Source organism: Capsicum annuum, chromosome 9 (assembly GCF_002878395.1).
Source record: "Capsicum annuum cultivar UCD-10X-F1 chromosome 9, UCD10Xv1.1, whole genome shotgun sequence".
In the NCBI taxonomy this organism is placed as follows: domain Eukaryota; kingdom Viridiplantae; phylum Streptophyta; class Magnoliopsida; order Solanales; family Solanaceae; genus Capsicum; species Capsicum annuum.
Window position 1 is genome coordinate 190,003,471 of NC_061119.1, and position 9,648 is coordinate 190,013,118.

The window sequence follows — 9,648 nt, forward strand, 5'->3', positions numbered from 1 at the left end:
GTTCACTCGGTGCTGAATCCTACTCCCAACTGAAAGACACTGAACTGTTATACTGGACTGAACTGGACTAAACTGATATAGAGTTTACTGAGTTTTCCTAAGTTTTATAACTAACTGAGATCTACTGAGTTCTGTAACTGACTAAGAGTACTACTGATTGTGACATGACTGATACTATTCTGTCATTGATACTAACTTTAGGTAAACAGCTAAATTATCGGGTATTAAATACCCCCATGACTCGATAGCAGGAAAAGTAAAGCAAAGCATCATCTTGAATAATATAACAATATTCACTTGGGTATAATTCATTCACAGAGACATTTCATCAAACATTTGTAATGCATTAACTTGTACATGGATGGAGAATACATGTTAGCATACTATAATGGCATTATTCATTCTCATAGACAATTTATCAAACACATAAGAAGCATACTTGGTTCATTAAATTATAAACACTTAGGGTTAACATGGCTACAACAATCAACTTGCAAACTGAAGGATTTATCATGAATATAACGTAATTCAACACATACTAGAATCAGTTCTTGGAACTTGTAATCTAAATCATGAATTAAAACTCAAACACCAGCGTGAACATGAATTCAATCTAATTCAAACATGGGAATTATAAATCAAAAATCTTGTATTTTGAAAAAAAAATTCTTGGGCTCCATGGAAGGTAAAGATCCATGGATGAACGTCTAACATACCTTAATTCGTGAGATTCTTGAAGTTCTTGGAGAGATTTTTAGGATTGACCTTGATTCTTGATAGCTAGGATTTGTTTTATTGAGAGAGAAATACCTTTTAATTTTGGAGAAAAGTGAATAATGAAGGGTTTAAATGCTTTTAGGGATTAAATCCCACATCTGGGTGGAATAAAATCATGGGAAAAGACTGATTTAACCCTGGGCGCAACTATAATTTTTTGGTGAAATTTTCCCGATCTGGACCCCTGGCGCGATGCGGCGCTATAGTGTTGTGTCACTGGAAAATGACAACTAGGGAATTGCATGGTGGCACGACGCGGTGGTATCGCGTTGCCACTTTATTTGTGAACTGAAAGTATACCGCGATGCGGTGGAATCACGTTGGTACACTGAAAATTGACAATTTGAACTGGGTCTATGGCGCGATGTACCAATATCGCAAAGAAACACTGGAAGTTTACAACTGCTATTTAGACATACTCCGCAACACGCTACTGGCCAGAATGACGATGTTTAATGATTAAAACTTAAAATCGCCATAACTTCTTACCCGGTTGTCGGATTTAGGCAAATTTTATATCTTCGGAAAGCTAATTGAATTTCCTAAGAAATTACAGGATCTAACCTAAAAATTACTATGTATTTTAAAATTTTTATTTAGGATAACCCACGTACTGAGGGTTAATCTAGACTAGGGAATATGGGGTACTACAGTTTAAGTACTTTTTTGTACCCTATGGTGCTTAGATTCAAGGTTTTTGAAATTTGAAAAAATTCATAGACGTCAACGGTACCTTCTTAAGGAGCAGGTATAATAGAGTTCTGCTAGCAGCGGTGGCGCAGGATGTGTAGAATCACATCTTTCCTGTCGCTTTTTGTGTAGCGGACAAGGAATATGATGCCTCTTATGAATTTTTTTTTGAACAACTGCGAAGCTACATCGAAGATACCAAAGAGTTGTGTTTTGTTTCAGATAGGCATCCAAGTATTCCAAATATGGGTTCAATTCTCTTCACTTCAGCTTACTTTGGTTGTTGTACCAGTCATTTTGGAGAGAACATTCAGACCAACTATCACAATGAAAGGGTCGTGACCTTTTTTAATAGAACAGCTAAGCATATAGTAGAGAGGAGTTTTTAGACCATTTCAATCAAATAACAGATGTGAATTCCAAGGTAGTAGAACTTCTCGTACGTGTCAGTTTTAAGAGATGGAGCCAGGCATTTTGTCCGGCAGATAGGTACGTTCTTATGAATTTGATATCTTGTTTGAGTTACAAGTTTAGTATGATGTCATACTAAGTGATTATTTTGTATATGTACAATATTATGACATCAATCATAGCTAAATCGGTGAATTCATTATTTGGCGATAAAGATAATTTCCCATCAAGGCTATGTTTGAAGTAATAAACAAGAAGTATAGTCAATTTTTTAACGAAAGGCATGTGAAGTTCAAGGGCCCAAAAAGAACCCGATTTGTTCTTGAAATTGAAAAAATAATATTGTAACGCCTCGAGTCTGTACCTCAGACGCTACACGGTGCTCACAATCCCAAGGGACCATAAGCTAACCCATGATTGTTACCTATTGCAATAACTGAATAGTAATATTGCAAATATTCAGAAATTAGGCGAAAACCTGGCATTAGGTTCAATGCTAAAATAAAACTGAATACGGTATAACAGTACCAAAACTGAAACATCTGTCTGAAAATACTTTAGTCTGAAAAGCCTCTACTGTCTGAATTATGAAGTTGATGGGACAAACCCCCAACTGACTCCAACTACTCAAAATTGTACTGATAAACTAAAATACTGAAGAAAACAATCATGTCCTCAAACTATAAGGACTCACCACTAACTCTTACTGCTGAAAATCTGATCTGCTAAGGGTGCTTGGGACCCGATTGATAATGCTCAACTTACATATTAATTTAGTGCAAAGCGGTCGTCTTCAATATATTTACCCAACTTTGGAGTCGGGGTCGAATACACGAGGAACAATATGAGTGGCGATTAAACTAATTTGAAACTATAGCTAAAAGATAAATTCAAACAAATGATACAAAAAGATAAAATAGGGGTTTTTTAGTGATTGAAACAAAGTTATTAACACTTCAATTCTCCTTAGAGCTCAAAGCTTAAACTGCAATATTTCAAATCAATGATATAGAGAAACTAGAGCTGTGATCACTATGATTAGTAATCCTCCATTAAATAATAGTGGTAGTATTAGATTCTCGTGACTTATGAAAAACACCAAATTATCAGTTTCGATAGTCCATCTAAGTATTTCTCAACCTACCTAGATGTTGAACTCCCTAATTCTCTCAAACTTAGGAAAGTATTCTATTCATACCAATTTTATCTCGAGTTGATCAATCTTGTTACAGCATTAATCATTAGATGAGAACTTAACCTTCCCAAATTCTCATTGATAATACGCTACCTTTAGTTTATTTCTCAGTTCGAGCAAATCAACATAAGGCGGGATCTATTGTTTGCAACCAATAAATAACAATCATAACAAAGGAATTATCAAGATGTCTCCACAATCACTCAAACCCTAGCCAACTATTAAATCCATGGAGGAATAATCATAGATCCCACAACCCTAGTTGTGGGTTTTAGTTCCACATGAGAAAGAAAGAGATAGAAATAATTATATTCATCATTCAAAGTAATTAAACTTACAAAAGATGAAGTTTGAAGTTGATTCTCTTTCAAGTTTAAGAGAAAAATCTCAAAACCAAATCAAAGAGTTGAATATTGAATTCTAAGTTAAGAGAGCCAAAAAGAAAAGTAAACTTCCTTTGAATAAGTTCCAGGTGTTCAGGCCCTTTTGATTAGAAAACCCTAATATATGCTTTAAATACTTCATCCTAATTATGGAAACAAAATCATAGATCACAGTATTTTCTCAGACAGACGACGACATGTGCGACGGCTTAGTCTGATGCCTTATCAAGAATGTCATCATCTCCTCTTCACACTTGAATAAGTTCTATCTTTAGATGACGATGAAGCCTGACGACTTATTAGATATGTGACGACTTATCAGAATTGTCGTAGCTTCTTCACTTTAAGTTCTCAAGCACTGTCTAAGTATGACGACGAGCCTGGCAGCTTATCATAACTCTGATGGCCTATCACAGGTGGTCATCACTTCTTCCAGTTGAATCTCATTCTCTGTCTAAGGCTGACAGCAACTCTGATAGCTTATCACAAGGCTAACGACTTATCAAATAAGTCATCAGCTATACTTCCCTCTCTACTTGCTTAAAAATCAACTCTTTTACTATCATTATTGATGTTTCTCTTGCATCTTGACTTTAACTGCAATATCAAAGAGAAAATAATCAAAAATGACAAAATTTGCTTAAGACTTTACAATTATTCTCACTTAAAATCCTCAAATATGTTAGCATCTACTCACACATCACCCGTGCATCTGAACCTATGATATAAGACATCATAGCACAAAAGAAAGGTATACGTCAGTACTTTGAATGTACTGATATGCTAAGTGAGGTAGGCTAAAATGCATGGGTTCATATGCATGAATAATACTGACTGAATGACATGAATATAACTGAATGAGAGTACATGCATGAATACGTATACTATAACTGAGATTGTGATAACACTGGATACTGAGTTCTAAATTACTAATTTACTGATAACTGAGTTTACTGATATTGTGTAGCTGATAAATGAGTGACTATATCTGACAGTTTTGATTCTGTGGAACTATACTGAGTTTTGTATAGAACTGAATGACTGTTTCTGATTGTACTGAATCTGTAGAATTGAACTGAGTTCTATACTGAGACTATATCTAAAACTGAAACTGTGGGAGGTAATCATCTAACCGACATGCCCCTTTCTGAATGGATTTAGGTCCAACCTGTAACCCTAGTTGGAAGGGTGTCGTACCGTGCTACGGGTAAAGAAAAGTTGTGAGTTAACCCTCTCTAATAGGAAGCTCTTTTGTTAACCCTCGCTGGCAGAAAAACTTATGTGAGATGTATCAACCCTAATCTGGCAGGAAGATATCTCAACCTATGCTGGCTACATAGTTTTATAACATAGGGATTACTACGAAGGGTCAAACCCTCTGCTAGAAGGAATGCCCCCATCCTTGGGTTCGCTCGGTGCTGAATCCTACTCCTAACTGAATTGACACTAAACTAATTTCCTAGTTCATACTAGGCTTGACTGAACTGTTAGGGATTTTACTGAGTTCCATTGACTGATGAAATACTACTGAATTCTGCTAGCTGATTGAGTTTAATAAGGTATAAACTAAATATTGAACTCGACGGGACTAATACTAAGTCTACTGAGTTCTCCTAAATTCTGTAATTAACTGAGAGTATTACTGATCATAACATGACTGAGATTATTCTGTAACTGACACTGCCTCTAGGTAAGCATCTAAATTGTTAGGTATAAATACCCCCAGGACTCGATAGCATGAAAAGTAAAGCTTCACATGATCTTGCATAGGATAAAAATGCACATTTGTTCATAATGCATCTATAGAGGCATTTTATCAAACACTTGTATCGCATGAAATAGTATACATACTAGCATGATATAATTTTATTATTACATTCACATGAGCAAGTCATCAAATACTTGGATGCACTTCTGCAAGAACTCGCTGTTGCAAGTTGTCTACACTTGGCACATATAACCGACCCTGACAACGCAAGACATCATCTACCCCTTAGGACAAGACCTCTAATTTCTGATCTCTGACTGATTCCTTCAACTTGACTAGACTGGGATCCCTATCTTTCTTTTTCTTTACCTCAAAAACCAGGGATGATTCTAACTACTCTGCACCCATACACTACCTTCTGCTGAATTGACTAAGCGAACACCTAGTCAAGCTGATGAACTTCTTGAACTAACTTTTTCTTACCATCCTCAACATGAGCAACACTACCCGTAGACATCCTACTGAGAGTATCAGCTACTACATTGGTTTTACCCGAATGATATAGGATGCTTATGTCGTAGTCTTTCAATAACTCCAACCACCTTCTCTGACGGGGGTTTATTTCTTTTTGAGAGAACACATACTATAGGCTCTTATGGTTAGTGAACACATCAATATGTACCCCATACAAATAGTGCCTCAAAATTTTTAAGGCAAATACCACTGCTGTTAACTCAAAATCATGGGTAGGATAGTTCTTTTCATAGGGCTTAAGTTGTCTATAGGTGTAGGCTATGAACTTACCTCTCTGCATCAAAACTCACCCCAAACCAACTCTGGAGGCATCACAATATACCACAAACCCATCTGAACCATCTGGTAGTGTCAAAACTAGAGCTGTAGTGAGTCGAGTCTTCAACTCCTGAAAACTCTATTCACAAAAATCTGGCCACTGGAATTTGACATTCTTTTGAGTTAATCTGGACATAGGGGATGCAATAGATGAAAATACCTCAGCAAACTATCAGTACTAGCCAGCCAAGCCCAAGAAACTCCTGATATCTGATGGAGAGATGGATCTAGACCAGTTTCTCACTGCTTCGGTCTTTTGGGGATCAACTCTAATGCCATCACTAGAAATGATATGGCCAAGAAAAGCTACTAACCTTAGCCAAAATTCACAGTTACTGAATTTAGTGAATAGCTGATGATTTCTTAGAGTCTGTAGTACTATTTTGAGATAGTCTGCATAATCATGCTCACTGTGGGAGTAGAAAAGAATGTCATCTATGAAGATTATGACAAATATATCCAGGTACTTCTTGAACACATGGTTCATCAAGTCCATGAAGGTTGTAGGGGCATTGGTAAGACCAAAGGACATGACTAAGAATTTAAAGTGACCATACCGAATTATGAAGGTTATTTTTGGGATATCAAGTTCTCTGACTCTGAGCCGATGATAGCTTGATCTAAGGTTTATCTTGGAGAAGTAACTAGCACCCTGAAGTTGGTCAAAGAAGTCATTAATTTTGGGAAGTGGATACTTATTCTTGATTGTGACTTTATGTAGCTGACGGTAGTCAATACACATTCTGAGAGAACCGTCTTTCTTACACAAATAAAACTGGTGCACCCTACGGGGACACACTGGGTCTGATGAATCCCTTATCTAGGAGATCCTTCAAATGTTCTTTCAATTCTCTGAGTTCTACAGGTGCCATTCTGTATGGCAGAATAGATATGGGCTGAGTATCTGGAAGAAGATCGATTCCAAAATCAATTTCCCTTGTGGGAGAAAATCCGAAAAGATCTTCGAGAAATACATCTGGGAATTCACGTGCTACTGACACTGATTCAAGATTATGGGTTTCTAAACTAGAGTCCTGGACACTAAATTTGAAGTCAACAACTATATAAGGAGTAACAAAGGACAAGGAAGCTCCTGGATCTAGCAAAGCATAAATATGTAAATAATAAACTTGTAACGTACCAGTGACCACATTAGGAGAACCTTCCTGATCCTATTAGAATTGAAGTGCGTAGAGTCTATTTAGGTGTTGCCCACTGGTGGCACTAGATGTGGCACCCTACTGATTTGGGTGATCAGACTGAGAAGGGGGACGATTATGCTGACTATGTGAATCCACCAAAAGACACTGTCTGACCCTGTGTCCTGGCTTGCCATATCTGAAACATACATCACTGCCAGCTCTACAAATACCCTAGTGGTTTTTTCCATACTTTTGACAAAGGGGATAGTTTGGGCATTGCTAACACTACCCTGGGGTTTAGGGCCTAACACTCTATCTCTGTTGTTATCTCTGAATTTTAACACAGGAGCACTAGCTAAGGACAGAGCCAGAACTGAGGATTTTAGGCAAAACTGAGAATGATTCCCACCCTCTGACTTAGGCTGAGTGAAGTTGAAACTACCTATTCTCGCTTTCTTCTTTTTCGTTTCCTTCTCTTTATTCTTGGCCTCCTCTATCTGCTGAGCTTGGACCATGATCCTAGATATATCTATCTCTTTAATCAACAATATGGTTCTACACTCTTTGATCATACTGCTAGATACCCTATACATAAACTTACTCATCTTAGATCTGCTATCTGCTACTATATACGGGGTATATCTAGCTAACTAAGTAAACTTGAGAGAATAATTTTGTACTGTCAGGTTGCCCTGCTTTAGATTTATAAACTTAAAAACCTTCACTTTCCTTAGCTCTAGTGGGAAGAACCTATCCTAAAAAGCAACAGCAAACTCCTCCCATTCTATGGGCCCTACATCTGCGGCCCTTTCTGCTTTCCACTATTTAGACCATGAGTGTGCCACATCCAATAACTAATATGCAGCCAAATCAGTGCTCTCAACAATAATCACTCCCATAATTTCTGTAACTTTCTGCACCTAATCAAGAAATTCCTGAGGGTCCTCATCTGATTTAGACCCAGTAAAAGATAAAGGGTTCATTCGAGTAAAATATTAAATCCTGGCAGTAGCAGTATTAGCCACTAGGTGGCCAGAACAGCAGCTGGACATTTATTTTGGGCTGCTACAGAATGAGATAGGGTGGTAAAAGTTGCTTGGAACTCAGCATGGGAGACATGTTCGTCCAGAGGATCTGGTTGGACGGACTGGGGTTCTGGCTAGTCTCCCTTTCCTTTTTCCTTAGTCCTCTTTAGAGGCATATTCTATAAATAAAAGAGAAACTTAGATTAGATAGAGAGTTTAAATGGAGCTCATGCCCATTTGTATGATATGAGTACTAAAAGAAGGGAAACTGAGTGAGTTTACTGAGTTCTGAATTACTGACTTGCTGATATCTAAGTTTACTGATACTGTGAAGCTGATAACTAAGTGATTGTATCTGACAGTCATGATATTATGAACTATACTGAGTTCCCAACTAAACTAAGTGACTGTGTTTGACAGAACTAAATATGTAGAACTGAACTGAGTTCTATACTGAGACTGAGTCTGAGACTAAAATTGTGGGAGGTAATCATCTAACCGATATTCCCCATTCTGAATAGATTGGGGTCCAACCTATAACCCCAGTTGGAAGGGTGTCAATACCATGCCATAGGTAAAGACAAGCTGTGAGTTAACCCTCTCTGACAGGAAGATCTTTCGTCAACCCTCACTGGCAGGAAAACTTCTGTGAGATGTATCAACCCTAATCTGGCAGGAAGACATCTCAACCTACGCTAAATACATAGTTCTGTAACACAGAGATTGCTACTAAGTGTTAAACCCTCTGCTAGTAAGAATGCCTCCATCCCTGGGTTCGGTCAGTGTTGAATCCTACTCTCAACTGAATAGATACTGAACAGATTTCCTAGTTTATACTAGGCCTGACTGAAACAAAATATTGCTGAATTCTGCTAGTTGATTGAGTTTACTAAGGTCTAAACTGAATACTGAACTAGACGGGACTAATATTGAGTCTACTGAGTTCTCCTGAGTCCTGTAACTGACTGAGAGTACTACTGATCGTGACATGACTGATATTATTCTGTAACTGACACTGGCTCTAGGTAAACAGCTAAATTATTAGGTATAAATAACCTCAGGACTCGATAGCATTAAAAGTAAAGCTTCACATGATCTTGCATAGCATAAAAACGCACACTTGTTCATAATGCATCTATAGAGACACTTTATCAAACACTTGCATGGCATGAAATAGTATACATACTAGCATGATATAATTTTATTATTACATTTACATGAGCAATTCATCAAACACTTGGATGGCATAGTATATTCAAATAATACTAAAAAACATATGAGCATCATGATTCAATTTCCAAATTCACAATTCCATGGGTTTCAACATGAATTCACATGATAAATCACACATATCAAATAATTCTACATCAATCTCATAATAAAGCATGAAATAAAAACCCAACTACAGCAATAATCATAAATACACTTTGATTTCAAATCATGGAAAGCATGAAATCAAGCAACT